Below are 21,915 nucleotides of genomic sequence, written 5' to 3'. Positions count from 1 at the left end.
ACACTCTACTTCGGCGGCCTTGGTTTGGTTCCTGGGTGCGGACCTACACCATTCATCAGTGGCCATGCTGTGGCAGCAGCTCACACACAAAAAGAGGAAGATCAGCAACAGATGTTAGTTCAGGGTGAATCTTCCTCAGCAAAAAGAGGAAGATTGGGATGTTGGCTCAGAGCGAATCTTCCTCAGCAAAAAAAAAAAAAAAAAAAACAGACTTCAAGGTATGGTCTTAATTCTGATTTGGTTTTCTGTTTGTGTGCTTAAGTCAGTTAAGTGGTTAGTGTGTGTCAGCAGTTTACTTACTACATCTCCTTGAATTATCACAACAACCCAGAGAGGTAGGACTATCATTAGTCCCATTTTGCAGATAATGAACCTAAGGCTCTGGGAGGTCAAATAACTTGCTTAAGATCATCCTACCAGTAAGTAGCAGAGTTAAACCTTGACCTTAAGCCTCTGTGATCCCAAACACATAGAAACTATAACCAATAGGCAGTACTGCCTACTCAGCAGGGGAGCCATTTTGCAAATAAAATCTTACATAGAACCATGAGTGATATGCGAAATATTCTGTAATCAACATAGCCAAATCACTGAACAATCATAAAAAGGGCACACACTAAACTGAACAGCCTCTAACCAATGGCTGAATATGAGCTCCATACATTTAGACAAAATGGAGCAACTCTAAGGCGACCGTGGAGTGCCTATGACTCACCCCAGGGGACTGCCCATCACACCCTTCTGGAGGAAGCTTCTTTCATCCTCATTTCCCCTTCCAACCCCCACCTCACAGAGACTGGGGTTTGATATTAAAAGAAAAAAAACTCTCATAAAGCCTCGCGCTGTTTGTGTTAACCCATAATCTAATAGAAGAGCTCACATTCCTCTTCTTTGTACTCCTCATGAGTGACTGGAGATAAAGATTTAGATTCAGTCAAATCCCTTTAAAATATCTTTTGACTAGACCTAATTCTAGTATTTCTGGTATCATTTCATAGGGAAACCTGTCCTTGTACATTTTAGCATACACCTGCTGGGAAATATATGTCTGTTCTTTATGGTCATTTACAGAATGTTCACTTCTATATGATTACAGTTCCCCTTTAGCTCAAAATTACTTTCCTTTTTAAAACGTTATACAGAGAATATAATGTCCAAGAGGTGATTTGGCTTTAAACATTTATGATTCATTTATTTACATAGTTACCAGGTGAACTACACAGTGGGAAGATGACCCTTGGATAGCTCTTAACACAAGAAAATCAGACAAAGTCTGGAGGAAAGAGGGTAGGACAAGCCCAGCAATTGTGAGAGTTCATGTATTGGGCCTCAATATATCAGTGGTTGAGTCAGTTAGTGCCTTAATTTTTTTTTTCCAGAAAGTACTTGTAGTGGCTTACTATACAAAGAAATACAGCTAAAATAAGAACAAAGGAACACAAGTTGAAAAGGGAATGGAATAGAGAAGGGGCAGAGGGAGTAGGATAGGAAAGAGGAAATGGAGTAAATCAGAAAGCCTGTTCTGTGCTCCCTGGTACTCCAAATGAGCACAAGGAGGAGCCGAGGTGGAAAGAGAAATGGAATTCATTTAGCTAGCTCACATCTACCAATTTTAAATAATACTGATCCATGAGAAAAGACCATTTTTTTACTACTACTGAGCTCTAGAAGAATTTTATTATATAGGAATCTATACGAGAAGCATCAACATCTTTTGAAGTCACTGATTTGGGAAAATAAATATAATTTTAGGAGCATGCTATATGCAAAAGCAATGGCTCTGTTTTTGTCTCAAATGCATAACTTTTGCAGGTTTTTATCTTCGGGTGTTTGCGTGGTGAATATGATCTTAATACTTAGAGTATCATCATATACATGTTAATCTCTTGGAAATTTTTATTTCCCAATTCAGTGTCACTCAACAAGTTTTTATTGTGTGCCCATTCTGTGCCAGGCACTGTGTTAGGCTCTGCGAATGTAATCCAAAATAGTCATGTTCTCTCCCTTTATGAGGATTCTAGTTCAGAAAGGAAAAAAACAATAAAAGTAAAATGTGGTGTGTGTTCCAATGAAAGAATAAGATGTTATGACAGTACATGGCATTTGACAGCATCTAGAGCTGTGGTTTCCAGATTTTTTATTTCATGAATCAGTACAATTTTTTCAAATGGGGATCAACATAGGTTTCCAACATTTTATTAGCCAAGAAAAGACATTTAAAAGAGAAAAAAGAAGGAGCTACTACCTTCTAACAACATCATTTCATTTAAAGGATGTTTTAAGTTAAAAACATAGGAAGTACATAGTCTTAGAATGAAGGGCAAACCTTCACCAAAAAAGACAATAAACGAAGACAATTGTCAATCTTAATCCGAAATATTATAACATTTTAGCTGCAGAAAAATTACAACAAAACCTGATTTTAGTTACGACTTGCAGAAAGTGCTGCAAAAAGCATAGTGCTATGATAGCTAATAACAGGAGGGACCACTTCAGAAAGAGAACAGGGACCTCTCCTTAGAAAAGGTAGGACATTGACACTGAGGCCCAAAGGCTAAGCATAAACCAGACAGGCAACAAGATAAAAAGCAAAATTTTCCCTGTCAGAAATGTTTAACACTTTCCCCCTGTGTTAGTGTGCTGTGGTTGCTGTGAAAAATTACCACAAACTTAGCAGTTTAAACAACACAATTTATCATCTCTCGGTCTCACTGCATGAGACTCACTGGACTAAAATCAAGGCATCTGCAGGGCTTGTTCCTTCCAGAGGCTCTGGGGGGCATCTCTTTCCTTGCCTTTTCCAGCTTCTAGAGGATGCCTGCAGCCCATGGCTCATGGCCCCTTCCTCCATCTTCAAATCCACAGGGTAGCATCTTCAGCTCTCTCCCTGACTCTGACATTGCCTCTTCTGCCTCCTTCTTCCACATTCAAAGAACCTGTGTGATTACATTCAGCCCACCCAAATAATCTAGGATAATCTCCTTTTCTTAAAGGCAGCTAATTAGCAACCTTAATTCCATCTGCGACCTTAATTCCTTCTTGCCATGTTACACAACATATTCACAGGTTCCAGCGAGTAGATGTAGACATCTTTGGAAGGCCATTATTCTGCCTGTCATACCCACTGACTAATGGAGAACACTGTATGTGCTAAATTGCTTCCTTCTCAACTCCTGGCTTGTCAAGAACTGTGAAGAGTCTGAGGTATTGCTGCACACGCAAGCTAACAGGATAGCCTGCCAGAGTTCATGGATGGCAGTGGAAGGCATGAGACTCCTGGGTCACAAACAAAGGATTTTATTTATGGCACAGCAAGGAACATGAGCATCATCATATTTGCATCAGCTCCCCTTGTCTCCAAGTCCCATGGGGTGATACGTATGAGACCCGATGGATGCCCAGACACATCATGGACTGTGTTACAGGCAAGGAACCTCAAGCTTAGGGAAACTGAATCATTTATAATGGACAGTAAGCATGCTTTCCCCTTTTTCCAGAGGGAAACACTCCCGTTTTCTTCCAAGGTGTTCATTATACAAACATCCTTGAAAAGATAAGCCAGAGCAAAGGGTGGTTCCTTCCTTGTTTGCAAAATGTGCAAAAAAGCTGGAAACCCTTCGAATATTGTCCTCCACTATCTTTATGCTGCATCTGCATTTGATAACTTGGTCTACAGCTTCTCAAATGTAGGGGCTAGTTCTTTGAAAATCATTTCAAAATCACTGAGTGTGAAGTTAAAAGATTTGGTTGTCTCTTTTTGAATACCATTTCTTCAACTTCTTTACTTGTTCAACAGAACCTCCATTTATTTATACATTGTTTTTAAACATTTTTCTAGTGCCTACTCTATTCTTTGTTATTGTCTAATCATTAGATAATTTTATATGAAAATGTTGACTTTTTCGCTAATTTAATAAGCAAGTGACTAATGCAAAAAGTCAACTTGACCTCAGTTCGTAATGAAGAAACAAATATTAGCAAATTTACTAATTACAGCCCTGACACAAACAGGTAATTACAAGGAAAAAGCGGGTGCTCATATTACCTTGATGTGAAATGTCATTGTACAAAAACAGCAACTGAGAGGGGGCCTTCACTAAGAGGTGGGGGATAGACGTCCATGTCTATGTCCTAAATTCAGACTCATTCGGGGAACAAATAATGGCTTCAATGAGTTCAAGAGACCCAGTTAAATAAACAAATGATTGTACTTGACATTAGAAGTATCAAAATTTATGCATTTGCTTATGAGTCTCTTCCCTCTTTTTCTGATATTCTCCTAAGTTAAAGCTACTGACTACATATGTTTGTAGTGGTTTTTTTTAAACATTTTATTTTTTTTCCTTTTTATCCCCAAAGACCCCCCAGTACATAGTTGTATATTCTTCGTTGTGGATCCTTCTAGTTGTGGCATGTGGGACGCTGCCTCAGCGTGGTTTGATGAGCAATGCCATGTCCGCGCCCAGGATTTGAACCAACGGAAACACTGGGCCACCTGCAGCCGAGCGCGCGAACTTAACAACTCGGCCACGGGGCCAGCCCCCATATGTTTCTTGTTTTAAGGGCAAGGAAGGCTACAAGGAAAAGAGTAAACTATCTAATGATAAAAATGAGCTAGGTCACAAGAAAAGATAAATAAAAAGAGATACGTTCTATCCTTTATGTGCAGAAATGACAATAGTAGATGTGTATCAATAAAGACACCTTCATTGAGCAACCTTTTCCCCAGAAAAAAATATGTAAAGTGAGTCGTCAATGTCCTCTCATGTAATAGTCCTGAGACAACATTATGATGTCAGGCCAGGGGAAGGTGGCAATCCTTATTCATGAAGGAGAGTCACTCAGAAGCCAACTAGGTATTTATACTTTACATATGTAGTGACTATAATCTTGCCACTCATAATTTTTTATCCCATTAATGGTTCCGAAAAACTCAAGTAAAGCACCCTCCCTACTTTTCCTCTATCCTTGTGCTGTAATCGATCATCGCTCCTATGTTAAATTTGTCCATGTGGATATACCGACGAAAGAAGCACTCACAAATTGCCGAGGAGCGTGACAAACTGCAGCAGCTCTCCTTGACAGGGAAATCGCTGCAGCAATTCAGGGGAAGGCATTTAGGAATTGCAATCGGAAAACCTGCGTTTTAGATCCAGCTCCTCCCGGTCCAATCTCTGTGAGCTGTAAGCCTCAGTTTCCTCATTTGTGAAGAAAAGATGAAAATATGTCGCTCTGTCTCTGATCTCAAGGTGACGTGATGTGGTGTTTGCGAAAGCACCTTAGCATATAAGTGTAAGGCTCTTTTTTTTTCAGTCTGGGTTTTATCCCCTTTGTTTTATTTTTGTTTTGGAATTTTCTTTGAGGGAGTTCTTCAGCACCCATTAACAGTAGGCCTTTTAGTAGATAACACAGTTGAAAAGCAAGGAGTGTGAGTCCAATTCAGAATTTACGACGTGCTTAGGTCAGGAAACTCCCAGTGAGCAGGTCTCACAATCCCAGCCCCGCCTCAGACCCTGCTGGGCACAAAGGCCTGCAAGTGCTGAGTCAAGAAGGTGCCACACTTCTGCAATTTATTGGCACCTTCCCATTTCCTCCTGCCTGGTGTCCCAATCCCTTCCCTCTGGCTTATTTTCCCATTAGTGTCTTCCTCACTCCCCATTTTAACAAGGCTCAACATAATACACCCCTGACTGTGACAGCTCCTCCTTCTTTCCTTTCACATTCTGACACAAACTGCCACCACCATTTCTTCAGGTCCCCACAAGTCACAGACTCTCTCCTCTTTAGAGCCTCCACTGCCTGGCTTCCTGCAGAAACTAATGGGCCCTTATCCTTGTCTTCACTGAGGGCTGTCACCGATACAGGCAATCATGCTCTCCATCTCAGCCGTTAACTCCACAGCCTCCTCTGCCTCCCACTTCTTTCCTGAAGCTTACTTTTAGGTACCGATTTCCTCAGTCCTCCACATTTCAATAGCTAAGCTGAGATAAACTTGCAGGGGGCATCTGATGTGGCCTTCTGCCTCTGGAGGAGGAGAGAACGCGCCACACAAGATGTGTGTTTCCCCGTCCTCTCGCCGTGTTTCCTGTAACTTGTAGTCACAACGTGAAGTGAATTATTACTCTGAAAAGAAGTTCTTCCCTTATGTCCAAACCACTTCTCTACTGAGGTAGTTTAGTCTTATTGCTCCTCTTTGATCTGCTCTAGAGAACTCGTTTCTGATTTGGGCATGAGATAATGGGAATCTCAAAATTCGAAAGTCATCTGATCCAATTACACATCTACTTTTTAAAATACCACCACTGCCAGTGAGTCGTGCAGCCTGAAGGGGATGTAGGTGACTGTCCGTCTTTGAACAGCTCTGACCAGGAGAAATGCCTAACCTGAATTTACTGACATCTGCCTTCCTGCGTGCTCCATCCTCTGGCTATACTCTCTAATCAGGATGTGACAATGGCTTGTGTCTAGTACCATTCGTCACTGCTTCTCCAGCACCTACCACAGGCTCCTAAAACAGAGTAGGCTCTTAAGAATCATTTTTTGAATGAATGAATGAATATTTGTAGTCTCTTCTATAGGATACTTTGTATCTAAGCCACTTAAGAAATATAAAATATTTCATAAGGAAGAGTTTCAAGTTCAACACAATTTCCTTTTTCTGATCTTTCTCCAGCGTGTCTAAATTCATCTAGGTAAATTCATCTAGGTAAAAAAGATATGAAGTATACATTTATATATACAATTGTATATAATCATGTGTGTGTGTATATATATAAAATTCAGTTAATCTACTTTTCTAAATAAAGCTACATCAAAGTGTAGCACATGAGTAAACAAAAACTAATTAAAAGCAGTCTCATTAACTTATTAAAAATATACTTTGGGGCCAGCCGGGTGGTGTAGTGATTAAGTTGGCATGCTCTGCTTCAGCAGCCCAGGGTTCAAGGGTTCAGATCCTGGGTGTGGATCTACGCACTGCTCATCAAGCCATGCTGTGGCAGTGTCCCACATACAAAATAGAGGAAGATTGGCACAGATGTTAGCTCAGGGCCAATTTTCCTCACCAAAAGAAAAATAAAATATAGATATACTTTGGCACTCAAACTCTACTCACAGCTAGGTGGTTTTATTTATATTATTAAATTAATTTTTATTTTTGGACAGAAACTTCGTTATATCATTAAACTATTTTTTAAAAGAAAAATTTGAACCACAATTCTACCACCCTACTGCAGCTGTTACATTTTTCTGCTTTTCCCTGTCTCGTTCATATACAAAAATAACTTTAAGTTACCAAATGCAGAGATAAACATTTTGCATGGTACTTTTTTCACTTAGAATTATATTGTACATATTTTTTGTATTATCATTAATCTTCATTATTGTAATTTCATTGACTTAATCATACTCCATCAATCTGATATACCATAACCATTTCCCAATTAATAGTGATTTAAAATGTTTTCAGTTTTCTTTCTTACAGAAAATGTTCTTAGGAATATTGCATACATATAGATTTTCTTTCTAAATCTCTTTCTATATTTAGGAATATTCCCATCTCTCTATTGTCATTTTAAAGGATTTTTCAGTTTCTACATGTATGAATTTTGTTTATATGTATGCTATTTATTTCTAGTTTCATATCAATGTAGTAAAAAGTCAAAGCCTATAAAACTTGACTTTTAATTAAAATTATTCATTAAGCCCTAAATCCTTATAATTTTTATAAATGTCACAGGTACACTTTAAAAGATGTAGTCCCATTTAAAAATGACTAGCATTTTTTTATTCCCAAAATATTTATGAATATCTAATTGATGCCAGCCACTCTGCTACGAACTGGTGATGTGAGAATGAACAAGAGAGATCCCTGCCCTTGTGGGGTTTAAAGTCTAGCAAGGAATAAGGAAGTGAAAATAAACTGCAGTAAGTGCTGTGATTAGACATTCCAAGGCACGCCTACCCTTAGACCCAGGCCAAAAAGGCCTTTGCCCTTGGCCCCAGGTTTCAGGGAACTGCACTCTGGCCCTCCCACAGCTGTGCCCCTTTTCACCAGGCAAAGAGACTGTGGGCATCTGTGGGGCATCCTGGACACGCCCATCTGGAACCCACAGCTCCCAACAGACCCACCTCTGGGTAGCAAGGGTGCCAGAATTCCCTGTTCAAACAGTTCAAACCCACTTCTACGGCCAGCACAGACGCCTTTAGATCTACTCTCCTAAAGATGGACACATAAGCACAATGCTTAGGGGAGCTTGTGAACAGGGTTTGAATGTGTTATCTGGGTTGTCCCCACACATGGAAGAGAAGCCCCTCATAGTTCTGGATGGAGGCAGGAATGGAAAGGGAAGGAGGAGAGGCCATAGACTGAGGACAAGGGGCTGGGGCCGCTTCTCCCTGAAGTCATATTCTAGCACAGAACTCTGAAGATTCTGAAAATTCTAATTTGAATCCAGTTTTCCAGGTGGTTTTGAGGATACATTTGTCAAGGTAGGAAGATGGAACATATTTTATTTAATGGTTTGTTAGCTTGATTTATAGTTTTAAAATATTTAGACATATGGGATGTGGGCCTTCATTTGTATTCTCGCCCCGGGCCCTGCAAATGTTGGGGCAAGCCTGGTACCCAGTGCTATTGGGACACCTAACAGGGATATCTAAACTTATATGAGGGTTGCGTAGAAGGCCTCTTAGAGTGAATCACTCTTCAGCAGAGTAGGCTCAGCCACAGGATATTCTATTTATGTAATCCACTACATTTATAGGCATAAGGTGGACAAGTCATATGCTCATCTTAATAAATGCCAAAAATGCATTTAATGGAATTCAAGAAACAGCCATGTTCAAATTAAGTCTTACGATTCTAAAATAACATGCTTATATTATCTATATAGTATTCATATAATATCTATATGAAACTAAATATTGACATCTTACTTAAATGGTGAGTACTGGCAGAGTTCTCTTTAAATTTAACCAAAGACAAGAATGCAACTATAACACAACTATTTAACGTGGATCTTAAATTTCCAGCCAGTTCATTTTGGCAGATGTTAATTTCTTTTTCCTTTTCTGGTGGTTTGATGACAGTTTTAAGTGAGAAGAACTGTGTTTTCATTTACTCCACCCCTTTTTTACAGTCTTTTACCTTGTTCTGGTTTGTCGTCATTGTCGCTGAAGGTCTATACCCTGTCTTGAAGGCATGAATTCCATAAAATTACTACCTACTTGTTAAAATACATTTTTATTTGTCTTGACTTTTCCTCTTTCAAGATTCAATGGGAGCCACCATTTTCCTCTTTATGATTTTGTATTTGTTTGGTCAACCATCGCCTGGAGCTGGTGTTTAGACCAGGGAGTGACTCATTATTCTCCCAAATAGTTCCTGTGTCTCAGGTATTAATCTGCATCAGCTAGAGGCAAATAGCGTTCCCCACACCCTCCAGTCCTAACACATAATCAGGAACTTGGCATCGGGAGAGGAGAGTGGTGGTGGAAGTGCTGGCCTGGCTGGCTAGGAGGAACAAGCAGTTAATCGAATATAAACAAGTCATATGGCATTTTTAATTTGAGTAAGAATACAAGTCTATTTTAGAGTTGTTTGTCTGGTCACTGCCAGGCATCTGTTAGTTAGTGTGTTTGCGGATTTATTCTCTCTCCCTCTCTCCCTCTTTCTCTCATATTTCTAAACTAGAAATCCCCAGATGCGATTTTGATATTTTGGTATTCGATATTTGATAAAGGGTTGTTATTAAGCAATGACTAGTGGAAAGATAAGACATCTTTATCAAACAGTAGTTTTGGTGTTGCTTTCCAACTCCTTCTCAAATTTTACAATAGAACCGTTGCAAACTGGGACACTGCCTCTTCTCACAGTATATTTGGAGAGAAACTATCCCATTCCAAACTTGTGTAAGATATAATTCTTTTCTCCCCAACAAGTTAGGAGCCGTGTTAATGTTTTGGCCATCAAACATGTTTACGCAGAACTCTCCTACGTTAACGAGAAGGCAGGACTTTAGGATGCGTGCATTTGATCATCCCTGCAGCATCGTTTTATAAGTTCATAAATCAGGGAATCCATTCAGGATTTGTCTCCTGGTGCCCCACTTGCTTAATGTCAAACACTTGGAAAGATCAGAAATTGCCTGAAACTGATTCCTCCGTTACTCATGAAGGACGATTTTGACAACAAAAGGGATCTCAAGATACTGTTTCCATGAAATAGCAAAATTCTCCACGTGACTTCCCAATGTGTCTCCACGGGGCCTCACCTCCCATCGCCCTTGTCCTTCATTTCTCTCCAGTCCCGCCACATCCACAGCTGTAGGTCTCAGAACAATCAAACGACAAGTGAAGAGCACCAAGATGGCTTCACCTAGTGTTCTAGAGTTTGAACACGAAAAGCCCATCCTTGGTTCCTCCTCCTTGAAGGAGAGCACTCCAATCAGCTCTACAATGTGCTCACCTGCCTTCTGACGCTCTCCAGTCTTTGCCTGATCTGTACCTGCTTGATCCTCTGAGGAATTTCTTCATTCTTCTTTGACTCCTCCCTTCTGAAGAGTAGGTCAATGGATTCTGGTTAAAGAAGTCCCGGCCTGGGCTTAGGAAACTCCTTACCTTAGGGCAGTCCCAAAACGCAAAGCTTGTGTTCTGTCCTCCCCCAGACTTCTGTTCTAGAAAATCAAGTTGCATACAACCCCACACACTGAGTGGACAATCAAAAGAAAGAAACAAAATCTCAAATAATCCCATGACTCAGCAATGATAAACATTGTTGATACATTAGGGTCTGGTATGGCGTGGTGTGGTGTGATGTGGTGTGATATAGTATAGTATCATATTAAGCAATTATTCATTGTTTATGTAAAATTCAATTTCAACTAGCTGTCATGTCTTATATTTGCTAAATCTGACAACCCTATAATAGCTCTAATCCCAGCAGGCTTTTCCTTTACACATACCCTCACTAATAATCTCACATTTTCAAATGTTAAAAATCAGTAAAATAGCATTTCAGGAATAATTTTGCTTAGGAAATTCATAACATTTTGCTACTCATGCACTGGGTGGAAAAATTGTCTCTTTTATTGACTAGTAGTATGTTAATGAAGAAAATGAGAGTGATGTTTCTTTACATTCTTGTATTATTGATCGGGAGTTACGGCTTCAGTATGTACTAATTAGCTGATTAGTGTAGACCAGTTGTTTCACTTGACTCTGAGTACTAAGTGATGAAAGCTTTCTATTTAAAAGTAAATAAAAGACGAAGTTGCCAGACTAAAATCTTACAAAAAGGCGATAGAGTAAGTTTATGTGGAAAAGATATAATAATAGCATTACCTTTTCTTCCCTAATGCATGAAAAATGTGAGAAATGCAGTTTCTGTAATCCCCTACAAAGGAACAGAAATGTTATTTTATCAATGATCATGGGGTTCCATTTTTGGGAAAGGGATTGCAGGTTGTTTTATTTTATTAATTTTTTGGCTTATTTTAAATGAGGAGCTCATTATAGACACGAGTTTTCCTATTTATGTTCACCATAATATTGTCAACAATGCACTTGTTGAAACTAGAAGTGACTTCAAGTCATAATGAGGACTGCATATAAGATATTTGTGACTTGTCAAGCTCAGAAGAAATACAGAGAATTGCACCTGAACTTCTGCCCTATCTATATCAACTCACTGTCAATCTTTTGACAGTATCATATTTCAGACAGTAACTTTGTAAATTTGGGCACCTGGAGAAATTCCTTTAACAAACTAAAACATTTTCAGGGTGACATTAACTACAGACATTTTTAGTTACCACATGCAGGCAAGAATTGCAAAATGTGTTTGTACCTCAAACTCTTCCCAGTACTTGTAATTAGGGTAATCATAATAGATGGAAAATAATATGAAGATTTCCTGCTACTCATCTGCAGACCTGTGTTCTTCTATTCATCACCAAAGACCACTGTGGAAGACAGTCATACAGGTTGGACGTTGGAGAGAGTCTGCAGCTGCTCATTGGGTGTTTTTGCAAAGTGACATGGCACCAGGGCTCACAAGGAGCCTAAGGGAAGAGCTGCAATACTAATTAGGGAAAAAGTAATTCTCATTCATCTGGCTTCTTCTGATGTCACTTCTTGGCAGTAAAAGAGACTAAGAAAATATGCAAATCTGACAACTGGGAAGTTGATGAGTTACAATGGATACTTGATATCATCTCTCCTTTCTGGTCATCGGGCATCTCTGCTATTTTGAATATCATTTTCAGTGTTGAAATGATTTTACATGGTCAGAATCACTCAGGTATGGTCCACAGTAAATATAATGCTGCAGCAACTAAAATCAGAACCAAGGCGTGTTTCTAGTTGGTTCAGTCTTCCACTGTATTTAACCAGACTATATTTTAACTTTTTTTCCTCAATTCATCTGTCCTTTTGACTTTGCCACGTGGAGGAGATCCTTGAGAGGACATGACTGCCAGTTGACCCGCAAGCTGGACCTGGGCCGTCAGAGGCTCCTCACCCCGTCCTCTGTTCTTGGAATATCTGTTCTGCCCACTGTTCCCATAGCTGAAGCCATTTCAAGGATGCAATCTCAAGAGAGTAATGCGCTGTTGAAGCCATCTGGACTGAATATCTGAACCCAGTGAAGGCCTCTATATAAACTTTTAAGATTCTAGCAGGTAGATGCAGAGATCTCACCTTGCGGCCGCCCAAAATAAGCCCTGTATGTAAGTTCCCTTGCTTATTAAACCTACCACCTCCCTATCTGAAGTGGTCTGCCTCTTTCTTCTGTCTCTCCTTGCCTTGGTTTATGGGACACCAATTTGCAAACCAATAGCCTTGACTGATAAGGGGCAGATTCTTATAGAAAGATGCATACATTTCCTGTCTGGGAGCCCATACTGTGGTACCAGTACTGTAGTAGCCGGTACTTAAATACAAGAGTATTTAAGAGTGGAGTGGTTACGAGAATACTCTCTGGGCTCTGAGCTATGTGAATTTGAATCTAAGCTTAGTTGTTTACTATAGCTTTGTGACCTCAAGGAAGTCATTTAAACTGCCTAAGCCTAAATTGTATCTATAAAGTGGGAATTATATTAGTACCTATCTTGTGTGGTTATACAAGTAAAGAGTTTACATGGCACATGTAAATATTCAATAAACAATTGCTATTATTGTTACTATAAGAGATATTAACAAATTTAAGTTACATTATAGTATAATTCACTATAGAAGTGTTATAATTATCCTATTTCCTCATGAGTTTTCTCCCCTTACATATGACTAGCTGAAATATTGTGGCCGAAATATTTGTTTCCTTCAGATGTTTTCTCTCAGGGGCTGTCACTGTTCGTAGCATAAGGCAGACAGGAGATGGGAAGCGATGTCTTCATGTTAAACCCCTATTTCCTAGCCAGGTCAGTGCAGAAACTCACTTCCAATTTGTCGGGGTGAATCTTTCCCTTTCTTTGAGAAATGGAAAACATTTTCACAGAGCCTTTAGGAGACTCTGATATGAGAGTCTTAGTTGGTGAGAGAGAGTCGTTCCCTTCTTGTTCACTTGGACTGAGAGCCATCAAACTAAGTTATCACCTGTTCTCATATCCCTTGAAATCCTGATTAGTTCTCTAGCAAACTACTCCTTTCTGTTATGTCTCACCACCAGTTCTGGGAAATGGCATGCTGGCTTTTACATCGAAACTTCAGTGGTGGTGCTTTAAATAAAGTTTGATCCTGGTGTGGAGGAATGACTCGCATGTACTATAAAAACTTATTTTCCTCTGCATGGATCCATAAATATTGCTTTAAAGTCCCTTTCAGGATTCAGATCCTCTTATCATTGCTTTTATGCCTTTTTTCTCCTAAAATATTTAAATTTGAAAGCAACACTTTTTTTTAACTCCCAGCCCTTCTTCCATTTTTCAACTAAAGTCATGAGAGAGAGATGAAGTGTAATTTATAATGTGAACTATATACTTGGGATCAGAAAACAAACCTTGTGAACAAAACGTTTCAGAAAGAAATGCACAAATATATGGGGAAAGCACTGAATTTGAAATCAGAAGAATTATTTTTAATTTCTTCCTTGGCTGTTTATGAACTGTGTGCTCTTGGACAGGTCACTAGATCTCTCCGAATCCCGGTTTTATTACCCACAAAATGAGAGTCAGTGCTTGCCTGACCTGCCTCTTAGTGTTTCAGTTAAGAGAAAGTAAGATAATATATAGAAGTGTTTTATAAATCCCAAATCTCATTCAAATATTTTTAGCAGTACAGGATTAACTGTTCAGCTGCTCTTCAGAAACTCTCTTTAAAGGTTCTGAAGAGTTTGCTGCCTTTTATGATTGGGGACCAGGCAGGTCCCCCCATGTTGGAGGACTTGAGTTCACTACTGCAGAACATCCTACACCACACAATCTTCCTTTGAACATTAGGATTTATCAATAAAAGAGGGATTATGCAAAAACATACTGGCATTTTACCTGAAAGATTAGTGAACAATTTTCCTTTATCCTATTTTTAAGAACAAGCTCTTAAAAAGTCACAATGTTGACTAATATATTCTCCTCATCTACATAATATAATATATTCTTCAAACTTTTTATTGTCCCTGAGTGGCTATAAAATCTCAGCTGTTTAAGATTTTTTTTCAGATTTATAACATTCCATAAAAATTTTAGGTGTTAAAAAATATTTTCTACTGTGCTAAAACTGTCCTAGCCTCATGAGTATATTTTTTAAAGTGTTATCTTCATAGCATAACATCAAGGTGTTAATTTTGACATGCATTCTGGAAAGAGAAATATCCATTGGTATTGCTGATTAAAAAAAAAAAATGTATACTAACCGGAATTTTACACCTGATATAACAGTATGGATTAAATGACCCCAGAACTTCATTCTTTCTGGGCCTAAAGGTAGAAATCTCTTAGCATCCGTAAATGTTAATCTGTAGTATCCTTTAAACATGCACATAAACATCCCTGAAATATTTAAAAAGGGAATTTTAAAAGACAGATATGCCTGGATTTGACCAACTTGAAAGTAACATGAGTAACATGTAAGTTGAAATAGAGTATACTAGCTCCTATCCGTAACATAATTATATTGTCTTGTGATCAGATGTGCTAAACCTGTTTCTTCCCATCCTCAAATACTTTTTAGAAACGTTTATCTCAAAATTGGGACATTAGCCAGATGCTAGCCACATCTGAACTAAGAAGTAAGAAAGATGGAAGTTGCCGTAGGACAGCATTTCCCAAAATGAATTCCACAAAACTCTAAGCCCTCAAGATGTTCTTTAAGAAAAAATGAGACTGTTGGAGAAAAGGGATTCTACGGTCAAATAGGTCTGTGAAATATGTATGCCATATCTTCTTCTTGGATATTTACCATATGCATTAGTATGTTAAGTAGTTTTACTAGCTCTATAGTCTAGCATATCACGAGCTTATTTGATCTAAGAAACTTTTCTGATATAATAACTCCTCAAAATCCTGTAGAACATACAATTTCAGAACTGTTTCTGTCCCAAAGGAACCTGTGGTACTAAAAGAAAAGTAGTATAGATCCAGACTTTTACCTCATGTCACAGACCATGCTGCACACCTCCACGTGAGGATGTATGGATGAGGAATTTGGAAAAGAAATTGAGACATAGATCTATTTCTCTGCTTGTAGTAAATTAAGCTGTTGGTCCCACCTCTTCACCTCCCACCCTGACCCAGTCATAGCATTATACATCCTCACCTTGACGATGGTCTCAGCCCCTGCTGTAGGACTTGGTCACGTGACTTGCTTTGGTCAATGGGATGTTAGTGGACCTGAAATGAGCAAGGCTTCAGATGTATTTGTACAGTTGTCTTACCCTCTTCTACTGCCTTTTCTATGAGAAAAACATGCCTCTGTTGACTAATGTTACAAGTCCTAATTAACCTGGAGTTAACTGTCATCTGAGAGCTCAGCCTAACTGAACACAGCCTGAATTGACCAACCTTAGCCAACCTATAGATGCATGAACAAGAAATAACTGCATATTGTTGTGTGTCATTGAGTTTTGGGGTGGTTTGCTTTGCAGTGTTTTTGTGGCAATTCCTGACTTATATACTGCTCCATAAGAGTTTGTTCCAAAATAATTAATACTGCTATAAAGGTCCATGACAACTGAAAGAGAACATGAGAGTCAAATCAAGTGATGTATCACAGGGCATTGAATTTGTGGATTATTGATTTTTTTAAATTCCCTTAATTCTTAAGTTCTTGAAAACTAGATCTTTCAAAAGCATATAATTTTTTGATATCTCACTTATCTTAGAATGGTTTTCCCAACATTTCTAAAGACACCCAGCTTTCCCCACTTAAACACAAAGAGGTTATGAAAAATATTTAATTAACATGAATATGAATTAGAAAAGAAATAAATCTGCTGTTTATATATTAAGACCAAGGGTCCCAATTATTATCAAATGTCCTCAAAATGTTCATTTTAATTTTACTGCTATTCAGCAAAGAGGATGAAGAAATAGACCAGAAACTCCCCTGCTTGGGGAACAACAATCGGCCCAGCAGGCTCCTCACTGCTACCAGCTGAGGCCTTCATCGCTGGACCCAGACAGGCACCCCTGTGGTCTTGACAAGAGCTGTGCTGCCTTTCTCCCTCTAGGGCCTCCACCATCTGTTCTTTTTCTCGTTCGTATGCACCCTCTAGTCATTCTCCTCTCCATTTCTATGTATTCTAGCCTCCTCTACTTCTTGAATTAGTCAACTCTCTGCCTATAAAATGGGTGATTGTTGGAATTAAATGACTCACGGATGTAAAAGCATATTACCTGATTGCTCAGCAAATGTTGACCTATCTCTTTCTTTTCCTGCCTATCCTACCTATCCTACTATTTCTTAAGGGGAGTCCAGTGAGCTAGAGATATAGGTATCTGTAAAGATGAATGCAATGGCATAAATAAGAAACCAGTGTTATGATAGCTGTTGGGATTCACATTGATCCTTCTAGGATTTGACTGTAGCTAACATCAATGGCCAGCTGACGAGCACACTATCTCAGGAACACAGGATCTAAGTGAGACAGCATATCTGGATTTGAATCATCACTCTAGAACTTACTGTCTGATAAGTTAGTACCCTCTCTTAAACCTAAACCTCATCTGAAAATTGGGAATAATAATATTTAATAAGATACCATCTATAAATGATGGTATCTTATATCTATATCTATAATATCTAATGCAATACTATATATAAAGAGCTTAGCACAAGGCCAGGCACATAGCGCTCAATAAATACTAGCTATTACAGTTTGTATGTGATAATATATTTACTTTATGATGCAAATATATTTACTTTATGATAAAATAACTACCTTAAAACAAGCATATAACATTATCTTCATTTTAAAATCACTACCTTTATGATCTGAAATGTAAGGACAAGAAGGAAGGAAGATTTATTGTATTAATTCATCTCACTCCTGCCACGTTTCTAATCTGCTTTACACATCACATAGCTGAAGTTTAGGGGTATCCCTGAAAAAAACTGAAGGTTAATGTGTATCATCTACATGCTTCAGAGCATAAACAAATTACTGGCTGGTCAGATCAAGGTGAAACACAGTGGAATGAACCTACTGAGGCCACACCTCTATTTTAAGGCTACCTGGGAAGAAAAAAAAAAAAGACTGAAGCATGGCTATTTTAACAAATACGAGTAGGAGTGATTAATTACTTTTTACTGTCATTCAACACCTTGTCACCCAGGGAGTAACCTCATTTCTCCAATTCCCATAAATTTAATAGAGGTCACATCATGGCCTACTTGGCTGAAAAGCACTGCTCCTGAAACCCTGATGGTACTTTTAAGTCTGGTGATGTGTGAACATAATTCTCTGCATCTCTTAGCCCCACACACTCTGTCTCTCCCAGGGAGACACTTTAGTAGATCTATGTGGCACCATGTGGAAAGTTACAAGTGATGGGCTCTCTGATTCATTCCTCTTTCGTGTAACAAGGCGAGAGAAAATTTAAAACCAATGGGTGTTATCCTACAATGTAGAACTTCTTTCCACACTGTTAGGGGAGTATAAGAAGATATTTATTGAAATTGGAAACTGTTAGTTACAAGACCCTTGCAGTCTGAACATTTAGTTTGGCATATAAAAAGGAATTTTAAAGATCCAACTGAAAAATTTGCATGAAAAATTTGCAGGATGGAGATGATCTGTTGTGCCTAATTCATGTGTGTTAACCCACATGAAGAGATTTCTAAAAAGTAGAATAGGGGCTGGCCCCACGGCCTAGTGGTTAAGTTTGGCACACTCTGCTTCTGCTTCAGCAGCCCCAGTTTGGTTCCCAGGCACAGACATACACCACTCATTAGCAGCCATGCTGTGGCTGTGACCCACATACAAAATAGAGGAAGATTGGCAACAGATGTTAGCTCAGGGAAAATCTTCATCAGGAAAAAAAAAAAGGGATAACTGCAAAGATCTGCCAGACACCAGGTGGAATTTCCAAAAAACAAAGCTCCAAGGAAGAACATGATAAAAAGCAGATTATTGCCTGTATCTATTGCATGCAACCAGAATGCCAGTATTCCCTCACTTTGTTCAAGGACTCATTTCCAGGGCTGTCAGTGCTATTTCACCCCCTAATTCCACTATTAGTAACTTTCTTTTTGTATCTTTGCACAAATGTTAATCCCTTTAACATTTGGGGAATGGAAATTGGAAATTGACAAGCAGTGATTTACTTTACCTTGAGATATGAAGTTGATAAGAAGAGGTGGCGAACGAAAGAGCAGTGAACTCTGAAGGTTGAAGTTTGTTTTGGTTTAGTTTTGTCCCCTTCCAGTTCTCCTGTCAAAGTCCTATATGTAAGTTCTAATAGCACCGGGATGAGCTGCAAGGAGAACCTAGAAAAACCACCAACCTAATCTCTAGCAAACGTGTGGCTTAGACCAGTCTCTTATACAAAGGCAGGCCTTTGGGAAGATTCTATACGGTGAGAAAAGGAAAACATTAAACTCAAGTGGAATCCAGAAGCCATATTTTCCAAAAGAAAATCATTGGAAGTTGTAATAAGAAGATCTACTGAATGTCTAACAGAGGTGATAGGTACTAGGATGTTTTTTTTAATTTTAGTGAATAGAATAATTTAGGACAATGAGCCTGATGTAAAGGAAAGAGAACTTTCCATTAAAAAGAGAATCAGTTCTAGACTCTGCTACTAACTGGGGGCAAATCACTTGACTTCTTTTAGTATAGACTTTAATACCTGCCAAATGGGGCAAATTGTTTTATCTACTTCATGGAGTTCCTAAGAAGTTAAATGTAATTATATACATGAAAATGTCTTAGAAATTATAAAAAATCACTAGTAATGAAGTCTTTAATATTTTTCACTTTTTAGAGATTTTCCTCCACATTTCTGATTTGATTTTGTAACTTACTGATTCTTTACTTATTGCTTCCAGTTTAAAATTCGTTCTGCAGTATCATTTTTAATTTCTTTATAATTTTATTTATTTCCTCCAATTCCCTAATCCCACTTTTTCAAAATAACCAAAGAATACTGCCTTTCAAATTATCTTTCATATTTTGATTCAAGAGATCATCCTCAGGATTCAGTGTTGGGTTTTCCAGCTTCTCCATCTTTGGTTTCATTCCTTCGATACTGGCTTCATTCTCAGACAGATGTTTGTCCAATGTAGCAAAAAAGGGTCCCCAGCACTGGGTTCCTGCAGTCATAACATCCATGCCTTGAAAAAGGCTACCACATGGGGTACAGGCAGTTTTCCAGAGGAGTTCAAATCTGCAGGATGGGGAAAAGAATGCAGAACATGCCAAAACACCAGGCTTCCATGACTGAGCTCATAGAAATTAACAAGAAAAATAGTAAGAACATAGAAGACAAATGCTAAAGGATCTGAGCAGATAATCCATAAATGATGAAATAGAAATGACTAACAAATATGCAAAAAGGGTCTAGTCTTACAAGTAACTAAGGAAAGCAGGTGGTAAAGTTTTAAAGAATAATAATAAGCCCACACTTTCTTAAATAGCTGTTGGCAGAAGAGATAGAAATAAAAGCTGTGATTTTTTTCTGAGTAAAGCACAGAAGCATACAACAACCATTCTTTTTATTTTGAAGATTGGCACCTAAGCTAACATCTGTTGCCAATCTTCTTTTTGTTTTTTTTCTTCTTCTTCTCTCCAAAGCCCCCCAGTACCTGGTTGTATATTCTAGTTGTAGATCCTTCTAGTTGTGCTTTGTGGGGCGCTGCCTCAGTGTGGCTTGATGAGCTGTGCCATGTCCACGCCCAGGATCCAAACCGGCGAAAACCTGGGCTGCCAAAGCAGAGCACAAACTTAACCATTCGGGCACAGGGCCGACCCCACAACAAACTTATACATTACAAAAGCTAAAATAAATGAGCTACATATTCAACTAAAGATGTCAGTAAAAAGAACTACAGGAAAAAAAAGCTAAGGAAAACAAGAGAGAAAAAATAACAAAGGCAACACAAAAACCAAAGTCAATGAATTAGAAATTAGAATAAGAGAATTGATCAATTAATCTGAGTTTGTTGTTTTTAGAGGAAACAAAATAATGAAACCTCTGGCAATTCTAGTTGAGAAATAAACAGAGAAAACAAAATTACACAGTACTGAACGTGAGATGGGGAACGACACAGCTAGTAACAGGCATTTAAAATATTCTAAGAATATAATGTTCTCCACTGTCATGACAGATTTTAAAATCTGAGTGAAACTGATAATTTTCTAGGAAAATATAAATTAACAAAATTGATGCAAAACATCAAAAACCTGAACAGAAAAATAATCAAATAAGAGAAAAAAAAAACAGGTGAAAGGAGCTGGGCTCAAATTTTTTTCAACTATTTATTTCAAAATGTTCCAGAGTATTCAAAAAGGTAGGAATCTTTCCAATTTGTTTTACAAAGTTAGCACAGCATAAGCCTGATACCAAAATGTGATAAACAAAACTCAAAATAAATTGCATATTTGGAAAAAATCTAATTATATACTTACCGAATGAAAATAAGTCAATAAGAATTAGAACAGCCCAATTTAAAAATGAATAAAATTCTTGAACAAACAGTATACACATACAAATGCCCAATAAATATAAAAGATTGAGCTAGTAATTAAACTAAGATGAGGTGCTATTTTTGCCCATCTGACTAGCAAAGAATAAATAGGTTAAAACATTGCTAATACCCAGTGTGGGCGAGGCTATAGGGAAACAAGAACTCAATACCTTGTTGGTAAAAGTGTAAAACTTTTCTGGGAAGCACTTTTATGATGTATATTCCAAAATATGTTTTTGGGATTGTAATGTATCCTCCTAACTTGGCAGTTCCAATATGTAAGGATACATTATAACAGATAGAATATAACAATTTGGAAATGATCAAATGTGTGGGCAAAGATGTATATACAAGGCTGTTTGATGTACATTATTTACGACATTGAGAACTTTCAATGTCACTAGAGGAATTTCTCACTAGGGAAAACATTAAATGGGGATCTAGTAAAATTAGGCAGCCATTTTAAAAATTTAAAAATAAAAATCTTTTTTTATTAATGTCCATAATGTATTCAAAGAAACAAACAAAAACGCAGGTTACATGATAGTATGAATAATGAGTAATATTTTTGTAAATAGAAGGGTAAAGAAATTGATAGATGATAGCTAGATAGATATAGGTAGATATGGGTAGATAGATATATCCACACCCCTATCTAACAGGGGTCATTTTTTAATAATAGAATTGTGAATGTTTTTTCTCTTTATAATTTTTTAATCATCTAAATTTCTAACAGTTTAGTAGCATTCTTTTCACTGTCTGTGGTGAAGAACCAGTTCTGTTTGGTTTTGTTTT

General features: G+C 38.1%; 1 protein-coding gene and 1 long non-coding RNA gene across 3 annotated transcripts in view; one reads left to right on the top strand and one right to left on the bottom strand.

Moving 5' to 3' along the window:
* Positions 1-21,915, top strand: part of SPATA16 (spermatogenesis associated 16) — a 219,601-nt gene that overhangs the window by 42,242 nt on the left and 155,444 nt on the right. The window lies entirely within an intron of this gene.
* LOC138918964 (uncharacterized) overlaps positions 19,537-21,915 on the bottom strand; it is a 34,521-nt gene continuing 32,142 nt past the window's right edge. Inside the window, exons 3-4 of the long non-coding RNA XR_011428756.1 lie at positions 20,239-20,356; positions 19,537-19,820 (exon numbers count right to left, since the gene is read on the bottom strand). This is a non-coding gene — a long non-coding RNA (uncharacterized lncRNA). The remainder of the gene's footprint in view (positions 19,821-20,238; positions 20,357-21,915) is intronic.

Source organism: Equus caballus, chromosome 19, assembly GCF_041296265.1.
Source record: "Equus caballus isolate H_3958 breed thoroughbred chromosome 19, TB-T2T, whole genome shotgun sequence".
In the NCBI taxonomy this organism is placed as follows: Eukaryota; Metazoa; Chordata; class Mammalia; order Perissodactyla; family Equidae; genus Equus; species Equus caballus.
This window is presented reverse-complemented; position numbering and strand designations above follow the sequence as displayed.